The sequence below is a fragment of the Protopterus annectens genome, chromosome 12.part0 (genome assembly GCF_019279795.1).
Source record: "Protopterus annectens isolate FY-2018-M chromosome 12.part0, PAN1.0, whole genome shotgun sequence".
Lineage (NCBI taxonomy): Eukaryota > Metazoa > Chordata > Ceratodontiformes > Protopteridae > Protopterus > Protopterus annectens.
The window spans coordinates 1,436,368,088-1,436,390,461 of NC_056746.1; the positions used below are offsets into that span (position 1 = coordinate 1,436,368,088).

General features: G+C 43.2%; 1 pseudogene; it reads right to left on the bottom strand.

Annotated features, from left to right (window-relative positions):
* The window catches only part of LOC122816296, a 126,033-nt pseudogene that overhangs the window by 89,567 nt on the left and 14,092 nt on the right, over positions 1-22,374 (bottom strand).

Genomic DNA, 22,374 nt, shown 5'->3' on the forward strand with positions numbered 1-22,374 from the left:
CGAGATCTGGGGAAGGTACTTGTGCATGCTGGGATAGGGTTTAGCCACGAGCTGGCAGAAGGCCTTGAGCTTGAATATAAAGGCCAAGACAGATCCGAGGATCAGATCCGAACCTAACCTAGTAAGAATGAAGGCAAGATAGGACAACATCACATCTATATGTTATGTGTGTATTAAACTAATGGTGCAGAAGTGTGTGTTGAACAGGGTTTGTACAGCACAGAGCTTCAAGGATGTGTCTGCAGTGAACCCTACTGGAAAAGAACAGAAATATATACAAACTATATACCTGTGTAAATGTATGTTTTAATAGTAGTAACTTGCAAACCTTCAAGAAAAAAAGTTGAAATTAAAGTGTTTTACAATTGTCATCTTTCAGTTCAGTTCAGCAGCAGACTCAATGTCTACAGATAGAAGTTTTTGTATTGTCTTGAAACAGAAATAATTACTAGGTTTCAAATGTAAAAGTGTTTTATTGTTTTACAACTGCCAAGTTCTGCAAATTTCTGAGAGATATGTACTTTTCAGACAGAGATGTTAACATTTTGTTAGTATCTATTCAGCCTGTGAACTGAAGTCAGGTGACAAAGAGTGATTTCATCCAAGCTAACCCAGCAGTGATGTTTATTATTAATTTAAGAACTCTCTCAGAGAGAGACTATGCATTTTGTATCTTGTCTTGGACCTAGATACATCCACTCAGCACTTCTGCCTCCATGTTGTCTATAAATAAGACTTAGGGCATAGTATCTCTTTTAGATATAGATAGGAATATAGTAAAGATTAGTTTAGATGTTTTCTGTATTTATTTGAGACTGTCCTGCAATGTTATTTTAAAATATGTCCTGTGATTTTGAACTCTGAAGTAACTGTGTTTGTTTTCTGAGTATTGTCTTATTCTTTTATTATTAAATATATTTAACCCTATCTTTGTGGCTGATATTTATGAGACATATTTAAGATCTTAGAGTTCTTGCATATGTATTTTGTGACACTGTACAGGCCACTCCTAAATCACCTTGCAAGTCTTGGTCAGACTACCATTTGGATAATAGTAACATTACACAGTATAATTGGACACCATTTGTAAGGGCCATAAAGTAGCTGATAGCTAGGTGGCAGTGATAACTACCTTATAGTCTGGGCAGAAGGGGGGCATGGCCAGTAAACCTGTGCCAGCCTTCCCCAGGAGTGCCTGGTTTGTATATAAATCAAATCTCAAAGTGTGTGTGTGTCAGCTACTTGGGCAAGGACATGAAGCACTGGTTGGACAGAGAGGGTGCTGGAGGTCTTGGCTTGACCCCTCAGCTGAGATCTTAACCCTATAGCTGTGCCAGTGAGGAGTCTTATTGGGGATCTGGAGAAAGAGGGAGAAAGCAGCTACCAAACTGATTGTGATCTCTGCGTGCTCTTAAGGGAAATTGTACTTTACTGTGTGTGTGTATTTCTCATCCTCCCAGTGTGTATGCCCCTCACTGTTGCCAGTGGTGATGATTGAGACTCCCTGATTATTGGGCCAGTGCAGGGGCATCGCAGCCTGTACTGTGACTGAAACTACTTTGAAATGCATCACCACATGCAGCACATAAACAGAAAGCAATTACATCAGTCTAGTGTATATAGCTTTTGCCTTAGTGGAAAGATTTGTTTTTCATTTCCTGCATGCTGGTAGTAGTGATTGAACATGCATCATTTTTCTTGAAGTATTTTTTTTTCCTGTTTTGCTCCTTCTTTTCTCAGCCTAAATATGACAGGAGAATGTTATAAAAATAACCATACTGCCTTCAAATTACTGTAAGGACCCACTTAATTGTGACAGTAGGGCAAATGTTATTATATAATAAAGGGTCACTATTATTCAATAACATGTTCATTGAATGGATAGTCTAATTAGCATGGCCATTGTAAACTGAGAATATCTCAACAGAAAGAAGTCCTGCTGCAGAAGTATTGTTGAGTGACTGGATAGACTGTACTTTCGATAAATATGCACCTTGCCTGTACAGAATTTTGCAGAATTCCTCTGATTTACCTCATATTTTGCTCTGTCCCTCATAAAAGTATTGAGTTTATAGTAAATTACCAACCGTTACCATCAGGTAGCAATGACAGACACACATTTCATATTGGCTAGTGTTCAGAAAATGCATGCTGATGCAAAAGCTGCTCTTTTATTAATGTTGTAAGGAAATTATAGTAATATTTAAAAACTGTCCCTGATTTTGACCCTGTGCCCTATTATTTTGGCTTTGTCTGGAATTATTGAGCAAAGTAGATGAGAGGCACACACTGCTCTCTTCTCCATCTCCTCTCTTACACTTAATTAATGTAATGTGGAAACGTGGACATAGGAGTGACATTCATACACAGTACATCAGTAATGAGCAAAGGGAGTAGAAGAAGACTAAACTGCTGACATAAAAGGAAATTATTTAACAAAGGTAAGCAATTTCTTCTTAAAGTAATACCATCGTACAATAGCAATAAACCCACTGCTGTGTCTGGGTATCACAGGATTTACCAACTCTTGGCTTTAATTAATCACTCAGGCTTTACCCTCAGACCACACCAACTGTGGGTAACTGCTGTCATACCCACACCCAGTCATGGATAATAGGCAATTTACAGAAGATCCTTTTGCAGTTAGAGAAGTTGCACACTGTGCCTCACAACTTTATCAGCATGTGATTACAGCTGAAACATTTGTTTTCTGCTGTGAAATCTAAAATATAATCATTCCCATATCTACAGATTCTTTCATTTCCTTTGTATGAATATAAAATTGATCGGTGCACAATAGGTCTCATCAGTGACTGATAGCACTAGCAGGATAACTCAGGTTAGAGAAGTGTGCTTACTACACTGATTATAAAGACTTACCTTAGAAAGCAAAAGGGGAATACATTTCTCTCTAAGTGGGTTGTTGTCAATCTATTTGAATAAATTTATCTCTGTTAAGTGGGTTGTTGTCAATCTATCACAACAGATGCAAACACCACCTCCTCCAGGCTGACAACATGCAACTCTTCTTTCTCAATTATTTCTCCAAATTCTGAAGCTGTGAACTGCAACAATTCTTCAGACACTTTCACAATCTCCTCAAAGTTGTGAAGAATGAAGAGGCACACCTTGTGTTTCAGCTCAGAGCTGCACAAATCTGCAATCCTGTAAATACTAATGCTGTTTTCATAGCAGACCTGAGTCTCAAGAAACTCACAACAAGCTGTCCCAATGTCTGACATACTGAACTGCTGTCCTGCAGCTAGAACTTGTTCCACATTGTCCTCTGTGACTGAAACTGTCATAGTGTAAGTGTATTCTATGACTGCATTCATTATGTCAGCAGAAACATCAGGAATGTAGTATACTGTTTTGTCTTTTGTATCGCTACAGCAATTGTCAAACAAAGCCCTGAAAATAAAAAAAAATATGACTGGTTCTTATTAGACATGACAACTAGTATCCTTCAAGTTTTGAACAAAGTCAACAGATTAATGTTCTTTTATGTTTTGCTGTGAATGCATTGCATATTATTTTTTCACACACACACACACACACACACACACATATATATATATATATATATACATATATATATATATATATATATATATATATATATATATATATATATATCTTTATATGGTGTTAAACAAATACAGGCACCACTCTATTTCCTTCTATGCCATTCCTTTCTTATTCTATTTATCACTGCCTTTATCTGTCATGTACCATCACAGTAATGTTTGCTATCATGTTATCCTAGTCTGTGCTATTGTTTAGTCTGTTCCTCTTCCCACCCCCTAAACTCAGGATGAAGGGAGACCACAGAATTATTGTACTGCCAAGGCAATAAACAGCTGCTGGTTCACTGGCTCAGGGACTTTACTGTTTCACACAAGGTCTGGGGACCTGACAAAAGAGAAGAAAACAGGACCAGTAAGGAAACTCTAGGAAGTGGTTTGTAAAGAAGAGTGTTTTTGCCTGAAGTGTGTAACATGTTCTTGTTATAAAAAAGGCCAAATAAAAATCATCTGTAAAGACTGTGGTGTTACTAGATTGGCATTGTGTTCCACTATAAGAAAGTATTTTGGATAGTTGGGAGCCTGTGAAGTGTGAACAGCCATACAGAAAGACTGTGTTTTCTTTGTTTTGGTTCCCTCCTCTTCAAGTTCTTCTGTAAATAAACTAATATCTAATTGAATAAACAAGCTTGTTAGTCTATATGTCTTCATGAAATACCAAAACGTTTTATATATATATATATATATATATATATATATATATATATATCTGTGTGTGTGTGTGTGTGTGTGTGTGTGTGTGTGTTCATGTGTATCTACTTGAAAAGTCAGAAAGCCCACTTACCCAAGACAACAAGACCGAGAAGACATCACCAAATCTTAATTTCAGTGAATCTTCACATAATCGAGACGTTACCCAGGGAAAGGAACTGGTCGGCAAACAATAGCAAGAAAGCACATGGAAACAATCTGAACCTACTGAAGTGGGGCACTTTGCCCCACACAACCCCCCCCCAACTAATTATAACAACTCTGAGACTGCACTACAGTGGATAAAAGGGCAAACATCCAAAGCTGGCTGACTGGTTCCTTTTTCTGCTTAACTTCTCAGTTATGTGAAAATTCTTCTCCTAAATGAAGATTCAATGATGTCTAGCAGCCATGGGACTTAGTAACAGAATTTTGAGACTGTATCATTATGTACAAGAAAAGACCTGTAAGTAAACCTATATTGTTTCTTGTTAAGTGAAACTGTAAAACTCTGCTATGTTTACAAAAATATGCAGCTCTGAGTTCTGAAAGCTGAAGCCAATGCCTCTTCATTTTCATTTGCCATAAACTAGGGTGCCTCAGAAAAGTAATTATCTTGCATGCATAAGTGTTTGGCAAAATGTATTAGAAGGAGATATATATACACACATGGTTCCCATTCAGAAGCCTGAAACATCATAAGCCTGAAAATCAAAATCCTGAAACCAAAAGCCTGAAAATTCAGAATCCTGAAAACTCAAAATCCTGAAAGCCCAAAATCCTGAAAGCCCAAAATCCTGAAACTCAAAATCCTGAAAACACAAATAATGCTAATATGTCACTATAAAGACACTAATATCTACCAACTGACCCTGACCCTAACCCTAACCCTAAGGTCCGTCACTATTGCACACTCACCTGAGCCGCGCCCTAACCCTAACTCACTTAAACCGCCTCTAACCCCAATATTTGTCACTATTGCATACATGCCTAACCTGCGCCCTAACCCTAACTCACTTAAACTGCCCCTAACCCTAACATAAAACCAACCGCACACTTACCTGACCCCAACGCATGACCTAACACCACAGGGCTAACAATAGCAAAGCCACAATGACATCAGTATGTCTATTTTGTGTTTTCAGGATTTTGAGTTTCAGGATTTTGGGCTTTCAGGATTTTGGGCTTTCAGGATTTTGAGTTTTCAGGATTCTGAATTTTCAGGCTTTTGGTTTCAGGATTTTGATTTTCAGGCTTATGATGTTTCAGGCTTCTGAATGGGAACCACACACACACACACACACACACACACACACACACACACACACACACACACAATCTCAATATGCACAAGCAGTCATTTTCTATTTAGCCTTAAGACTGTGATAACACACACACAAGTGTATGCACAGACATTCGGTTTCTATACAGTCCTAAAACTAACACACACACACACACACACACATATATATATATATATATATATATATATATATATATATATATATATATTTCCCTTTACTATTTTTCTGCATGTAATTAAAATCTTAAATAGTCTGATCGAAACAAATTGAAGGAAAACTGCTTTCAAGGCAACTTTTACAGTCTGTGTAAGCATTATGTCAATGTAAATGCAGTGTTATCTTAAAACTGACTATATAAACATTAGTAGCACTTTAAAATTTCTAGAACAAAGAGTTAAACCTAAGAGAATGAATCATACTTGATTTGTATAACTGAATAGTCCAGTGTCCTGTCAAAGCACTAGTGGGGTATTTTTTAATGATGTAAGGCAGTACTAATAATGTTCATAGTAATTCACTGAAATGATACATTATTTATGCCAGGTTGTTGGATCATATCATCAGTGGTATGAAAGCATAAAATATAAACTGTATTTTATACGTATATACATATATATATATAGATATGCAAATAGCTATGTTAGGTCCTGATTGACTTAATGCACAGAAACATCAAAGATTGTATTTGTTTCCCTTTTTCTTTTAATTTGGGATGCTTTGCCCTGTGTCATTAATTCTACAAAATAAATTAACAAGAGGTGAAGGGAAGATAAATACTACTCAAGTAGAATAAACTAATTCATAAAATAATCCCTTCTTTGAAAATGTATGTAATTGACTTATATTCTATTAACTTGCACAGACTTGCAACACTTTACTAAAACTGCTACGTGAACATCTAGACCTGATTTGATGAAATGTCCTGGGGACTGTAATATGTTGATGTAGTTACGTAGTTCATTGTGTATCATGCTACATTGCAGATCAGAATTCCAGCTATGCCTTTATGAACTTTACTTCAATTGATTTACTTCCATCTTAGGTAAGCTCCTTATGGTATTCTGTACTATATTTAGAAATAATTTTTCTTTGCACTGCACCATTATTAAAGGTGAACTAATTAAAAAATGCTTCCAATAACTAGTCAGTGGGCTGGATTCACGAAGGCTTGCAAGGAGTCTTAGAGTAGAGTAAGACTCCATGCAGCCAACATGTCCGCCGAGCGATCCAGGAACAGCCGGTAGGGGCGTGCAACTGAGCTCTCCAAACTAGTCCTACACAGACAGGGCTGGGATATGAAAATTACCTCAAATGCAGGTGAAAGCTATGCAAATGAGGTAAATTTGCGATCCAGGAAATGCAAACGTGTCCGAGTAGGAATATTGTTATTTGCAGAAATGGACTCAGTTGATAACTGAGTACGGTTCTGCAAATAGCAAAACGGAGCCGTGTCAGTTGGAAAAAAAACATGCATTCACAGGAGGAAGCATGCCAATGGCCAAAAATACTGCCATTGGCAATGGGAAGTGATGCAAATTAAAAATAAAATAACTTTTTTTTTATCCCGATCTCCGGGGTTTAACCGTAGCGCAGCGCTGCACAAACACGCTGCATCCTAAAAAGCAGAAAATTAATAATTAAGATCCACAAATGTGGATTTTATAGCTAAAATGAATTTACAATGCAAGGGAATGGCAGGCTGAAGACAACATGGCCACCGAGTAGAGGTTGCTAAGGGGGGAAGCTCAGTCTAAGAGATGTAACTAAGCATTAGTAGGCAATCCTATGCAAATGATAGTTAGGATAGTGAATCGCAAGTTTACATAGCAAATGAGCAAAGTCAGTGGAGTGTAGGAGTAGGATAAGGGGAGTAACAGAGTAGAAGATAGGTGGCATCACGAGGGGGGGTATGTATGAAAGGAGTGAAGCTCATTGGAGTAGAGTGTCATGTGTCAGCTTACATTTACATAATAGTGAAAGAGGTGTGTCAACAGGTAGGCCAGGTAAAGCCAAGAAATCAAAGGTGTATGCCGTGGATAACAACAATGTTTCTTGCTGAGCGTGCATGCGAGCTTGTGCGCGCCAGTAAACCCGAGTAAGACAGTGTGCGCGCGTGTAAGCGTGTGTGTGTAGGCTTGAGTAAGCATATGTAAGCCTGTGTAAACAGTTGTAAGCGCGTTTGCACCGGTGTGCGCGCGTTTTAAGAAGAATAAGCAAGCTTTAGTCTGTGTAAGCATGTGTACGCGTGTGTTAGCTGCTGTGCACGTGTTTGCGCTTGTGTGCACGGCACTCCCCCCCTGAGGAAACAGTAAGGAAATAGGAAGCACACCAAATAGTGGAAGTTACCAGGGAGTACTAGCATAGCTAGCAGGTGAAAACAATCAGAATCAGGCAATTACCCAGGCAGAACACTAGCCCAGCCCAGCCCAGCACTTGAAACTCTGCAAACAACAGTCCATTATGTTTCTCTCAAGAGACACTCCAACACTGCAGTAAGCTAATAGAAGTGAAAACTGAAAAGGCTTCACTGAGACAAAAAAATGTTAGGGGCTGCCATTGCTGTTATAAGGCGACATATGCAACATGCTGAGGGTGGTGATAATGCAAATGCTGCTGGACAACCCACAGTGAGGAGACAGAGAAGAGTGTACAGGCCCAGGGTTACCTACCAGGGGCTACATGAGCTGGAGATAGTGGAGCACTATAGAGTGGACAGATATCTCTTGCAGCAAATTGTTGAGCTGTGCAGGCCACGCCTCACACACAGAACCAACAGAGGGGAACCCATCCCAGTGGAAACTAAGGTATGTGTTGGCCTAAGAATATTAGCAACAGGTACCTTCCAGAGACCAACTGGTGATATGATGGGGATATCACAGGCATCAGCATCCAGGGTACTGCACCAGTTCCTGGATGCCATGTCAACACATGTCGATGATCATGTATATTTCCCCAATTCCCATGAGGTATTGGCCAGCAATATGCGTTTCTTCCAGCAATTAGTGGAATACCCTGAGGTAGTGTGTGCAATAGACTGCACGCACATACACATCAAAACACCAGCCGGTGAGTGGGGTAGGGTCTACTTCAACCGCAAGGGCTTCCCATCCATCAACTGCCAGGTCATGTGTGATGCCCAGGGCATAATACTGAATGTGTGTGCTGGCTGCCCTGGAAGCTACCATGATTCCCATATCTGGCATCTGACGCAGCTGTACTAGACATTTGCCAATGGGGACATCCCACATGATCACCTAGTGGGGGATGCTGGCTATGCACTGGAGCCGTGGCTGATGACACCCATCAGAAATGCACACACACCTGAACAGGAATGCCATAATGAGGCACACGCACAAACACGAAATGTAATCGAGCATGTGTTTGGGCTGCTCAAGTCATGGTTCTGGTGCCTGGACACATCTGGTGGAGCCTTGCAGTACTCACCAACTACATGTACCCAAATTGTCATAGTACGTGCTATGCTACATAATGTGATCCTGTGAAAACAGCTTCAGCAGGACCAGCATAGGCCTGGGCTAAACAGCCCACCACCATTGCCAAGGCCATCACAGGCAGAGCATGACTCGGAGGAGGAACAACCTGAGCCTGCCCCAGTAGGCAGAAGGAGGTGTGCCCAGTATGCTTTGGCCTTGGCAAAGAGGCAATGCATAGCACATACACTGGCTCAGTAGGAACTCTGGAAATGATACCTCTCTTTGACCTGCACATATAGTAAAAGGGATGCCTACGTTGACACTACCTGCTTTCAAACATGTATAGGGAGTGTAGTATGTGCATCCAACATAGGCAGCCCTGCATCAACACCTGTGGCATGATTGCCATGTGTTAAGCAATATAGAGCAGTGCTAAACAGCATTTACCATCATGAAGTCAATGTAAACAAAATCACACACACCAACTACTACAAATGTGGTCAATGTAGAGTAATATTGGCCAATGTCCAGCAATGATGGTTAATATTGAGCAATGTTGGACAAGCTGGGTCTAGGTAGGGCATAGCTGAACAAAAGCCAACATGCTCATATTTGCTCTACTGGCCCCTAAGCAGTCTGGTCTGCTCAGTATGAAAATATAAGCGGCAATGGGCCTTGAATCCATGATACTGTGCATTATAGTCATAGTACTGAACCACTAAACCATGACAGTAGTGCAGTGGTTAGCCTGTATGAAGAAATGTTGATAAGTCTATGCAAAGTATTTCACGGAAACCCTGCAGGCACAGCATAATCCCTGTCGAGTTATGACACAAAGGTGAGTCCTGCAGTAAGAATAGAACCAGACTTTCAACACACATAGTACAAATGTTAATATTGGACATGTAGACATACATCAACAAATGTACGCTCAGACAGCAACATACTGAAAGGCCACACTGGGCATGCTCATACACTTGAATACATGAGACAAATGTCAGGAAACAGAACACTGACAGTCTGAACTGGGCATGCTCACACACTTAGGCCATGTTGGAGTACAGCATTGGGCCACACATAGCAGGCAGTTGCATATGTTAACCCAAGAACCTCTCACTACACAGCAATCTGCCCTGTGCACACACTTATATGTCAACAGACACGTATATAATATAGTGGAACCCTGCCATAAGCAAATATGTTCTGCAGATACCTAAGCGGTTCATATAAAGTGTGAAAGCAAAGATGATAAAAACCTGCAAACAGTATCAGCAATAAACACTGTGCATCATGTAAATTATCATAGGTTCATAGGTTGATACTAGGCTATCTGCCCTAGGGCATGTACAAGCATAGCCAGAGTGTGTTTGGCTTCTGCAACCCAGTCAAATCAGAACACTGTGCCTGTGAATAGTAGATCACACAAGATAGCCCATTTACATTCAGTGTATTGTGCCTCTGTCTAGCAGGGACCCAGAAAATATCCCATGGGTAAACATGCAATCACCCATCCACTTGTCAAGATGTCACCTGTAGGTGGTCAGTGGGTGGTTATGCCTATGCAAAACCGGGACTACACTCCGGAGTGAGTGGAGGCTTTCTGATAATAATCTGTCCCCCCAGCATATCCTTTTAACATCAGTGCTGAGGTATATGTCCCTGGAGTGTGCAGCACCAAGGGAGTCGGATATCCTGAGGTGGAGCATGTCCAGTAAGTCTGGGACAGATATTGCCTTCAACTACAGGCACACAACACATCTGTGTAGGTGGTAAGTGACTGAGTAGAGCTGGAGTTACTGTATCGGAACTGTGCAGGGCATCTGTGTGAGTCCTTACATCTGCTCGAAGAGTAACATTTGTAGCCATTACAGTTGCTGCAGGTGTCAGGTAAGGTACATCCCAAATGTGACATAGTAACCAAGCATGGTCGTGAAGAGTATAGGGGCACAATGACCACACGTGATCAACATGTGAAACCATGTGGGATATGTGGACTATGTAGACGTACTGTCTAACCACAATGGCAATAGGATTGTCAAAGGCGAGAGTACGAACAGGTCGTGTCCCCAAACCCATAACAACTACTACTGTATGTAATGGATTACAACCTATGTGCTAATGTGTGGGCATCTTGTCATCCTTAAAGGGGATGATTATGCAACTAATGGCATGTAGCCATGGGCCATGGCTCAGGCACTAGTCAACCTATCTCTGTGAGACCCTGTATGAGTATACATGTGCCAGCAGGAGAGCTGATTATGGCACCCAGTTTGCAGTCATCTGCGAACATGGGCAGCCATATCCCTCCTGTGATAGCCTGTACATCACTGAGCCTTGTGGGATGCCATGTGTAACTGGTGTATAGTCAGACATGGCACCTGCAACACTGAGCATGTGGGTGCTATCCCTGATCCAGGTAGCAATCCATCATGTCAGATATGTGTCGATATTGATGCTGGTGAGCCTATGCATAATGGCCGAGTGGGGTATTGTGTGGAAGGGTTGTGCAAGGTCCAGGCAGGATGTGTGGGCAACCGTCCCAACACTGATGGACCTGGTAACTGTTGAAGGAATATGAACAGGTCCAACAGGCAAGATCTGCCCACAACAATGCTGTAATGTGTAGGACCCAGTGTCTGTAGGTTTCCCATGTCTATGTGCATGAGTCCCATTACAATACACTCCATAGCTTTGCAGAACAGGCTAGTTAACCTTTTAGGCCGATATTGTCTGTGGTCTGTTGTGGCAGTATTCAGTGGAGCGGGACCACTATCGCTGTACACCATTCCGTGGGTACATATCCTGCAGTAACTCTCATATCAAACAGTAACGTAATGTGAGTATTACGTCTGTCATGAAGGCTGTGTACGACACAGGCTGGGACACCATCTGGTCCCATTGATGCTGTGTTGTCTGCTGTTGGGAGGGCAGCATTCACCTGTTTACTCATGATGTCTGGGAGGTTGCACTCTGTTGGTATGGACAGTACCACCTTAGGGGGGATGGGGGACACACATCTGCACTGAACCTGTTTGCCAGGATGATGACAATGTCAGTGGGTTCAGGGTATGTTTAGTCAGTATGCAGTAACACACAGCATATCAGTGAGTGTCCAGCCAGGTACCTGAATTAACTGAAGAAGGCCTTGTGAGTGTCCGACGTGTCTGCTGCAATTGTCCATTAGAAGCGTGCCTGACATAAATATCTGAGTGATTGTAGTAGTCTGCTAGTACAGATCACAGATGCCTTCCCTGTCTGGGATTGTGCTCTATCATGTAGTACCTTCCTCCATTTGTTGTAAAGCGTATTAATGGCTGGGGTCTACCAGACAGGTCCACTGCCATTGGAGGAGTGAGTCCAGTTCTTATTTTGGATGTAATGATCCATGCGGTCCACTAGGTGCCCATAGAATGTGTATGTAAAGGATTCAGCAGTCTGAGCCATACTTGCCACTGACCCAGGGTCTCTGAAGGATACCACCGTGGTTTGTAGGAGTGTGACTTTTGCTTTGGGGAAGTTCACCAAAATTACCCAGGATGAGTGTGGGGATGGGATATGGATGTCCAGTGAGATAAAGTATGTTCTGCCCTTACCAATGAGAGGTATATCGCAGGTGTGGAACAAAGAGTCCCCATGTCGGTGATGATCATGTTCAATATGTTGCCCCCTCTTGTGGGTGTGGTGACCGGTTGTGCCATAGCATATGAGTTTAGAAATAGCAGCAACTGTTGGGTGAGGGTGTTGGGGCCTGAGTACTATCCACAGTCAATGTGTGGGTATTTGATGTCATCCAATATAATGGTGTTTGGGGAGACCTTCATATTGTCCAATGTTCCCAAGAAAGCTGAGTGAGGTTGCTGAGTTGGGGAGTGTGGTCTGTAGCAGGCAACAAACCAAAAGGCAGATTTGCACAATGTTAGGTGCATATGTATGGTCTGTGATGCATTGTGCAGTGCTACCAACCCGGAGGTATGTGTATCTGTGATGTATATGGATACTCCCCCTATTTGTGTTGGCCATTCCGAGTTATGTGGTCAGAAAGCATGGTACGAAATACAACCTGGTAGTGCTGGTGTGCATGTGGGAGCCTGAACCATGTGTCTGTTAGTGCACGGATATTGCTATCCTCCATACTGAGGAGATTCCTGAGTGGGCGGAATTTGAGGGTAATACATCTGGTGTTGAGCAGCATTACCCTCAGTGTCGTGTACTCTGTAATGTCTATGGAGGTGGTTCTGTCCTTTGAGCTCTGCTTCAATAGGGCAGTATGGTGGCAGCAAGTGCTCTAGCCAGTATTCAAAAGTCCAAGGGTGACAGGTGCAAGCTGTCCATAGGGAAGCTACGTGGCATGTCAAGCATGTCACCCCAGGGTGACAGACACTGTATCCCCTTTGAATAACACCAATATGTTAGCCAACTGTTTAACGTCATCAGTTTGTTGGTATACTGTGACATCATACTTGGTGAGTGTGGGATGCTAGACAAGGTCAGGGTAATACTGGGCTGGGCTACATGATCACAGAGTTCCTCTATGTTTCATGTCATGTGGTCCAGGGAGGAACATCTGAGGTTGTACGCACCACCATGGACAATGATAGAGCCAGTCGTGGACTTGCTTTGGAGTGACCTGAGTGCATGTGTTACGTGGTGGATCCTGGCACCTGAGAGACAGCTATTCCCTGTTTGGCCTAGTGAGTGGGATGACAGTGTGTTTGGCATTAAGTGTCACCTATAACAAGTGTATCAGGTGTGTTGTTTAGCCCAAAGGGCAGTGACTGTGTGGCACACTGACATTGTGAACTCTGTGACATGTGGGCATTGTAGTGGGGTAGCAGTTGTATGTGTGTCTGCTTTGGAGGTCTCTGCTGCTTAGGCAGAGTGTATGTAGAGCCTACGAATATGGCTATGTGTGATAATGTGGTTTGTTTGTTGTCACTATTGGTGTATTTGAGACTGATACATGGTGTGTGTGGTCACCCTCACCACCTGATAGACCATGCCAGTCATGGGTCGAGAGAGCTCAGCGTCCTGCATGTCAATATTGTTACATCTCCCACATATATGTGAGTGTGATGTGAGGAGAAGACGGTTGTCTGTGTACATGAGGCAGATGTGACATTGTGTCATAACCACAATATTCACTAGCTGGACTGGAGTGTACACATGAAACAGACCCCTGGACATGCCAGTGTATTATGATGACATACTCTGTAGCCTGATCACAAAGGGTCAGTAGGGTGTTAAGTGTGTAAAAGAGTATAACCGGGATTAGTGCTCAGGTTTGTCGGTGTTTTGTAAAGAGTAGCTGAGAAGGAGTCCAGACTGAGAATCATGACATGTCCTTCAGCTATGTAATAAATAGTAATATACATGCATATATGTGCTGAGTCAGGGACAACTGTACCTTACTGACATTGCCGACATCCTGTCAGACAGGCCCATGTATACATACCCACCTCCCACTGACGATAGCCCCTGACATCATACCAGGAGATATCATGTGTAGAATGGCTGAACATCTCCCCCCAGAGCCAAAAGCATGGCAGCAATTGGATTACATTGTTTCCCAATATGTGTCATGCATGCACTACTGAACAAACAGACCCTGCACCTGAACAGTCTGTTGAGCCTCACCCACTCCACAGGACCTGGAACCGTCAAATGTGTTACAGCAACATATGACACTCCCCACATGTGTGGGTGCACAACACACCATGGGAAGTATAATCCAGTAAGCCTATAAAGTCTGATCTGCAAGGCCATGGAGTGCATCAAGGCAGAAATCATAAACAGAGCTATTGGAAACCAACAAAGACACAACCCTACCAACTGTGGTATGTTCATGTGCAGATCATGGTTCCCAAGCATGCTACAGCGTCTGCAAGGCAGCCACCCAGGACATACATCACGGAACAGAGCTACAAATGTCCCACATAGACTTTGAACAGCTCTTCAGCAACATCACAGAAACATGTATCCACAAAACCAACAATCTGTGCATAGATATGTGTTGACATATGAAGGGATGTCAATGTGTCCCCAGATAGATCACACAAGGTGAGACTCATGGGGTCCTGTACAAGCTGTTGATACCTGCCGACCTACATTTGCATAAAAATGTGTACACTCATTACCATGTCCAGTCTGATGATGTCATCATCCTACAAATATACCAGGAAAACAAAAATCACCCACTCAAGCATATAGTGCGCTGTGTTAATGTGTATTTCTCTAGTATCATAGCATAGTTAGATAGGGGTTCGAGTCCTGCAAATGCCAAGTATGTGGGTGGGGGGGTGTATGTGTGTGATTTCCTTTGAGAGGAGTAGTCTTTTTGGAGATTGGGAAAACACATTAAACGAGGTACATTCCTCTTTGGAAAGTCTGATGATGTCAGTATCCTACAAATATTCAAGGAGAACAGAAACCACCCAGTAATGCTTGTAGTGCGCCATATTAATGCATATCTCTTTAATATCATAACGTAGTTAGGTAGGGGGTTGAGTCCTGCAAACGCTATGTGTGTGATTTCCTTTGAGAGGAGTAGCCTTTTTGGAGACTGGGAAAACACATTAAAAGAGGTACATCCCTCTTTGGAAAGTCTGATGATGTCAGCATCCTACAAATATTCAAGGAGAACAAAACCCACCCAGTGATGCTTATAGCACGCCACGTTAATGCGTATCTTTCGAATATCACAACATAATTCAGTAGGGGTTTGAGTCCAGCAAACGTCAAGTGTGTATGTGTGTGATTACCGTTGAGAGGAGTAGCCTTTTTGGAGACTGGAAAAACACATTAAAAGAGATACATCCCTCTTTGAAAAGTCTGATGATGTCACCATCCTACAAATATTCAAGGAGAACAGAAACCACCCAGTAATGCATATAGTGTGGCGTGTCAATGCGCATCTCTTTCGTATCATAACATAGATAGGGGTTTGAGTCCTGCAAACTCCAAGTGTGTGTATGTGTGTGATTTCCTTTGAGAGGAGTAGTCTTTTTGGAGACTGGGAAAACACACTAAAAGAAGTACATCCCTCCTTGGAAAGTCTGATGATGTCAGCATCCTACAAATATTCAAGGAGAACAAAAACCACCCTATAATACTTATAGCGTGCCATATTAATGCATATCTCTCTAATATCATAACATAGTTAGGTAGGGGTTTGAGTCCTGCAAATGCCAAGTGTGTGTGCATGATTTTCTTTGAGAGGCGTAGCCTTTTTGGAGACTGGGAAAACACATTAAAAGAGGTACATCCCTCTTTGGAAAGTCTGATGATGTCAGCATCCTACAAATATTCAAGGAGAACAGAAACCACCTGGTAATGCTTATAGCATGCCATGTTGATGTGAATCTTTCTAATATCATAATCTAGTTATGTAGGGGTTTGAGTTCTGCAAACGCTATGTGTGTGATTACCGTTGAGAGGAGTAGTCTTTTTGGAGACTGGGAAAACACATTAAAAGAGGTTCATCCCTCTTTGGAAAGTCTGATGATGTCAGCATTCTACAAATATTCAAGGAGAACAGAAACCACCCAGTAATGAATATAGCGTGCCGTGTCAATGTGTATCTCTTTAGTATCATAACATAGGTAGGGGTTTGAGTCCTGCCAACTCCAAGTGTATGTGTGTGATTTCCTTTGAGAGGAGTAGCCTTTTTGGAGACTGGGAAAACACATTAAAAGAGGTACATCCCTCTTTGGAAAGTCTGATGATGTCAGCATCCTACAAATATTCAAGGAGAACAGAAACCACCCAGTCATGCATATAGCGCACTGTGTTAATGCATATCTCTCTAGTATCATAACATAGTTAGATAGGGGTTTGAGTCCTGCAAGCATTGAGTGCGTGCATGTGCCACAGGTGGTCAATGCAGTGTGGGTTTTGCTTTTACTACAGTATGACATATGTTTCAAACAGTATGTGCATTGCACACATCGGGTATCTGCGTGCCAAATAAATTTGTGTACATGTGACCTCAATCAGTACATAGGTGTCAAGCCTGCATACTACATGAATATATTTGTAACCTTCAACAGATTGTGCCGCTGCTTCTCAGATCATAGGTCACATATGTATATATGTGTCAAGCCCGGCCAATGTAGTGATCCGTGGCCAAGGACATCTCTGCCACACACACCCATGACACATACTATACAGTACTGTGAGTGAGGGTAATTGCCGGGGGTATATGTCAGACATGTTCATACACAACAACGACTGGCAATAATGGACAGTCATTATAGGTGTACACCAGCCCTGTGGATATGCATACAGGCCCCTAATGTGTTATGCGAAACACAGAGGGACCCCACAATACCTATGGATATGTGGATACCAAGGGACAGATGACATAACACTTGTCTGTCTGTACACATTGGTACACAACATACATGTTCAGGTCTACCACCTATGTGGTACTGTCGGGATAGTATGTATAGTAAATGTGGATGACTATGCCATAGACGTCTTACTGCTATACAGCATGTATTGGACAACAGGTATCTGTCTGTATGTTACCATTGTGTAGGATATGCGTCCCATCCAGGGGAATGCAGTGTAGGCCAATGCATGCATTTCCAGATATGGATGGACATATCCCAAGTGTGTTTGCATGTACCTAAGAGGGCTATATGCCACACAGGTGTGGTCCCAGGAACGTGTGGCGGTCAATGCCACTAGTTACTGTTATAGTATAGTACTGGAGGGATCCAACTGTTACTGAGTTCCCTACAACTGTGAGTCATTTGTCAGAACATCATCTAATGATTGGTTATAGTCATGCTGTTGAGGTGGTGTATACTACCAGACTGCAGATCACTGACAGATAGCAACAGTATCACCCACAGCATAGTTCCAACCCATGTCATACACACATGTGTACCCATGTTAGTACATATCTGTAGTAGAATGCATACTTGTCATCGAAATATACCATGAGATGTTAACAATGTGTAGAACAGGGTATGTCACACATCCCACGTGTCCACTATGCACATACATGCAGACAGTGCGCACACACCATGTTCACAGATGTAAACCCGCTAATTTGTAATGCACACATCACACACGTACTGTCCACTCACTAACACATGCTGGCAACACTGTACACTTCAGCCAAGTGGCACATGGGCGCACAATACATACTCAGACTTAACACTGGTGTAAACAATGCTACAATGACTATCAAAGCTGTGATGCATAATGCCTGCTCAGATATACCTACAAGGATATCATTACACTTTCCTGTTGGCAACTTGCCACTATTGCTACACTGCTATGTCACCCTGTGCATCAGAACCATGTTAGCCTGTTCCTGTGTCAATGTTACAGATGACAGGAGGTGGCACAGGTGTCATCATATGCCCAGGGTATGTTGTAGGTTTGCCAGAGCCCGACATTGACCCATCCAATCGGCATGTCTCTGTGTGTGTGTGTGTGTGTGTGTGTGTGTGTGTGTGAGGGACAACAGTATTGCATGGGCCAATGTTGATGTAATGTGTGTGTGTATGTGTGAGCCCTAGTTGTATGGTAAATGTATGTGTGTCTGCATGCACACAACTCCACCATGTGGCTGCCATATACAGGCGGTTGTGGGACAGCCACAGACTGTACCTGCTAGGCCGTACAGATCACTGTCTCAGGCCATGGACACAGTACCTGTGCCTAGCAGGGGTGCTACGGGCAGTATCGGGTACCAACCCTGACTGGGTGCTATCATCAGAGGCAGAGGTATGATGACTGGACCCATGTCCCTGCTGGGACTGGCCAGTGCCACGTGCACATGGTCTAGTAGGATGGTCAATGGACAGGCCAGCCCCAGCATTGCTGGGGCTGGTACTGCCACTACAGGAGCGGCTGTGATCCGTGGTCCATCCGTGATGACTGCCAGCTGATGCTGGCATGCGTCCATGTCAGCTTCTCATCCATCCCACAAGGTCCTGGCTCATGGCTAACACATTGTGGAGGACATCTAATGTCTCCCTCCAATGGCTATCAATGACCTCGGTGTAATTCCGGATGGCATCGGCAAGGTCATGGATGCTGTCATTGATAGCAGTGTAATGGGCCCTCTGCACCCTTAGTCCCTGTCGGGTGTACCATTCCATATGTGCCTGTGCCTGCATTATGGCCCAGAACATACTGGAGGTTGTAGTACCTCTGGGGGCATGTCTGCCAGGGGCAATACTACCAGTGTTGCCCCCCGAGAACCCCTGGACATCCGGCTATGTGGTACCATTCCAGTAATCTGGCTATGGCTGCTGTGAGGGGATGCACGTGCCATAGGTACCACACTCTCCTGGTCAATCCCAACTGTATGCTGTCCCTCAGCTAAGGCCATTGGTGACGAGGGATGTATTGGCAGTATGAGTGTGTGCATAGATGGGGTTGACCACTGTGTACTATTGATTGGTGGACCAATGACAGACCCTGTCAGACCTTCCTGTCCCACAATACATGTCTCATCATCTCCACTATTAGTGGCGGTGGCATCAGGTTCCCTGCTGCATTCAGCCACCCCTAACTCAGCACCTGTGGAAGGAAGACAGGTAACACACTTTACAATCTGTACATGATGTTAGCACACATGCACACATGCACACGTGCACACATGCACACATGCACAGAAATACACTGCTCACCACAGCACATACACACACACACACACACACACACACACACACACACACACACACACACACACACACACACACACACCAGCAATAGTGGGTGATGGTGGGTGACAGTATCACAAGGCAAACAGTCACCACACACGTGTCAGCATGCAAACCATGTGTTGCTCAACACCATGCAGTGCAAGTGTAGACAGCCCTATCTAATGACATTATACATGGCTTTGATGCATGTGTGTAGTTGTTCAGTGATTGGCTACACCCTGGAACACAATGTGTACATGGACACAACATTGCTGTGCAAGTATTATCTACTCTGCAATGTCATGTGCACCATCACTCAATGGTATACATACCATGGCTGCATGTGTTATCTGTGTGACACATAAATTGCCATGTCTGATGATAGTGTCTGTGTCCATAGCACATAATAGTGGGCACAGGTGTAGCAAATGCATGCAATGTACAGACATGGGATGAGTGGCGCATGTAGATGTGAAGGAATCCCAATGCTCGACATGGACATTGTATAGTGGTTATGGTGAGTGTGGGACATATTTCAGATATGTCGGTGCCAGCCATGACATGGCATGCTACACAACTGCATCATTAAACACCACACATACCCAATGTGTGTCATGTGACCTATACACCCAATAGCATTCCAGGACATATATGTGACTCCTTGTACAGATGGCGACTGCTGTGCAAAATGTGTATACTGGCATATGTAAGCACACACACAACATGCTATGCATAGCATGTATAGGTGCATATGTTTGCACACACAGAACAATGAGGTGCACAGCAAAGACCACTATGTGTAGTACTGTGGTCACTGTAACCAGTTGCGGTGTAGTACCATGTGCCATCATCATCATCATGCATCTTGTGGTCACTCACGACTACTACTGCGTGACAGACCACTGCCTAGCATGCTGTACCTGAATTGCAGTGCCATGGCTACGTTCACAGCCACTTTGTACATGGATGTATGAAGTGCCCAATAGGGAGCATTACCTAACATGACTGTGTTATGTGTTGAAGAGTGTTGCACAGCCCCATGATAGGCCTCTACCCCTGAGGTACATCATGTGTGTGTGGATGACATGTGGGATACTGAAGTGCGACCTTACAGCGGGTGTTTGGTTACACCATATGTAGCATGACTTTGTGTACTGCATGTGGTAAATGTGTTATGTTATGTACAGGTGTTGCAACTATGCCTATCCAATGTGCAGTACGGGGTTGCCACAACTGTGTGTCATGCTCTGTGTATTGCATGTTATTGAGGCAGCTAATGACATTACTGAGCTGTGCAATGTCTCACAGCAAACATGCATGGCATGCATTATGCATAGGTGTGTTACCTGTACATGGCCTACACCTCACCAATGACATGCATATTTCATTACCAACATTGCAGGTATTACACACTCACCAGCATGGATTGGCTGCTCTGCTATCACACCAGAGGGACCTAGGAGAATATGAGAGAGTTCGTCAGCGGCCACAACTGTGGCATTGCTACAGTGGGTATGCTAAACTGCAGTGCAACAACAGTCAACAGTCACAGGTGTAGAGATATTATTCAAACTATCCGTATTGCACAACACTAGGCAGCAGAACTGCTAAACACACAGTACACATCTCATGTAGATATAATATATCAATACAGTTAACTGTAGTCTACAGATAGGGCATGTTACCTGCTTGCTCCAGGTGGATGTGCTGGGTGGCTCCGGCCTCCATTACAACACATGTCAGAGGTTGATGTAGCTGTTGTCCAGGAGCCACCACACTTAGGAGCAGTTCCTCCACTCTGGTGAGGGGGGGGATGAATGGCCACCCCACCACCTGTAGCAAGCTGCTGTCTTTGGATATCAGACGCACGCCGCCGGACTTGTCTAATTAAATCACTGCAGTGATGGCGTACCTGCTCATATGTCCAGTTATGCATGCCTATGTCATTTATCTGACAAACAAGTTCCTGCCACAGTGCAGTCCACTCCTGCTGGTGCTGGCTGCTTCTGGAGAACAGCATTGTGTACCTCTGCAGTAGGCTTTGCAGTATCACCTCTTCCTCATCCGCTGTGTACGCTGGGTTGCGTTGGTGGGCCATCTGGCTAAAAAAAATATGAAAAATATGTGTGAGAGTGTCCTGTGGCACACTTTACACTTTTACCCACAGATATCACTTTACTGACATATATACCATCCTATTGTCTGTCAGAGGTTACACATGTTCAATACCACTTATTGGTTCTCAGGCCACAACTAACTAACACTGCCTGGCACACTCTATATATCACACCACTATACAACAGTACCCGACACACTGTTTATGACACATTGCACAACCTCAAGACAGGGGTGTATATCACACCAATGCATGAACAGAGATGTCATCCATTGCAATGGATGTAAAGTACAGGTACAGTAGTACCAATCAACCACCCTAGTCATTGATGCTATAGCCTTGCCTAACAGATGTGTACAGTTGTTACTATAGGTGGCATACTGCTGTAACAGAGTATATATGTTGCTGGATACACATGTTTACCCTATAACACACATATGATTGCAGCCATTGTACAGGCATAATCACACACACATCAGACAAACATACAACGCACCACTGTATGCCAACACAGATGAGCATTACTTGTGTACCATACGGTACTGTGTGCCACTACTTACACACCCTTATGCCTACATTCTG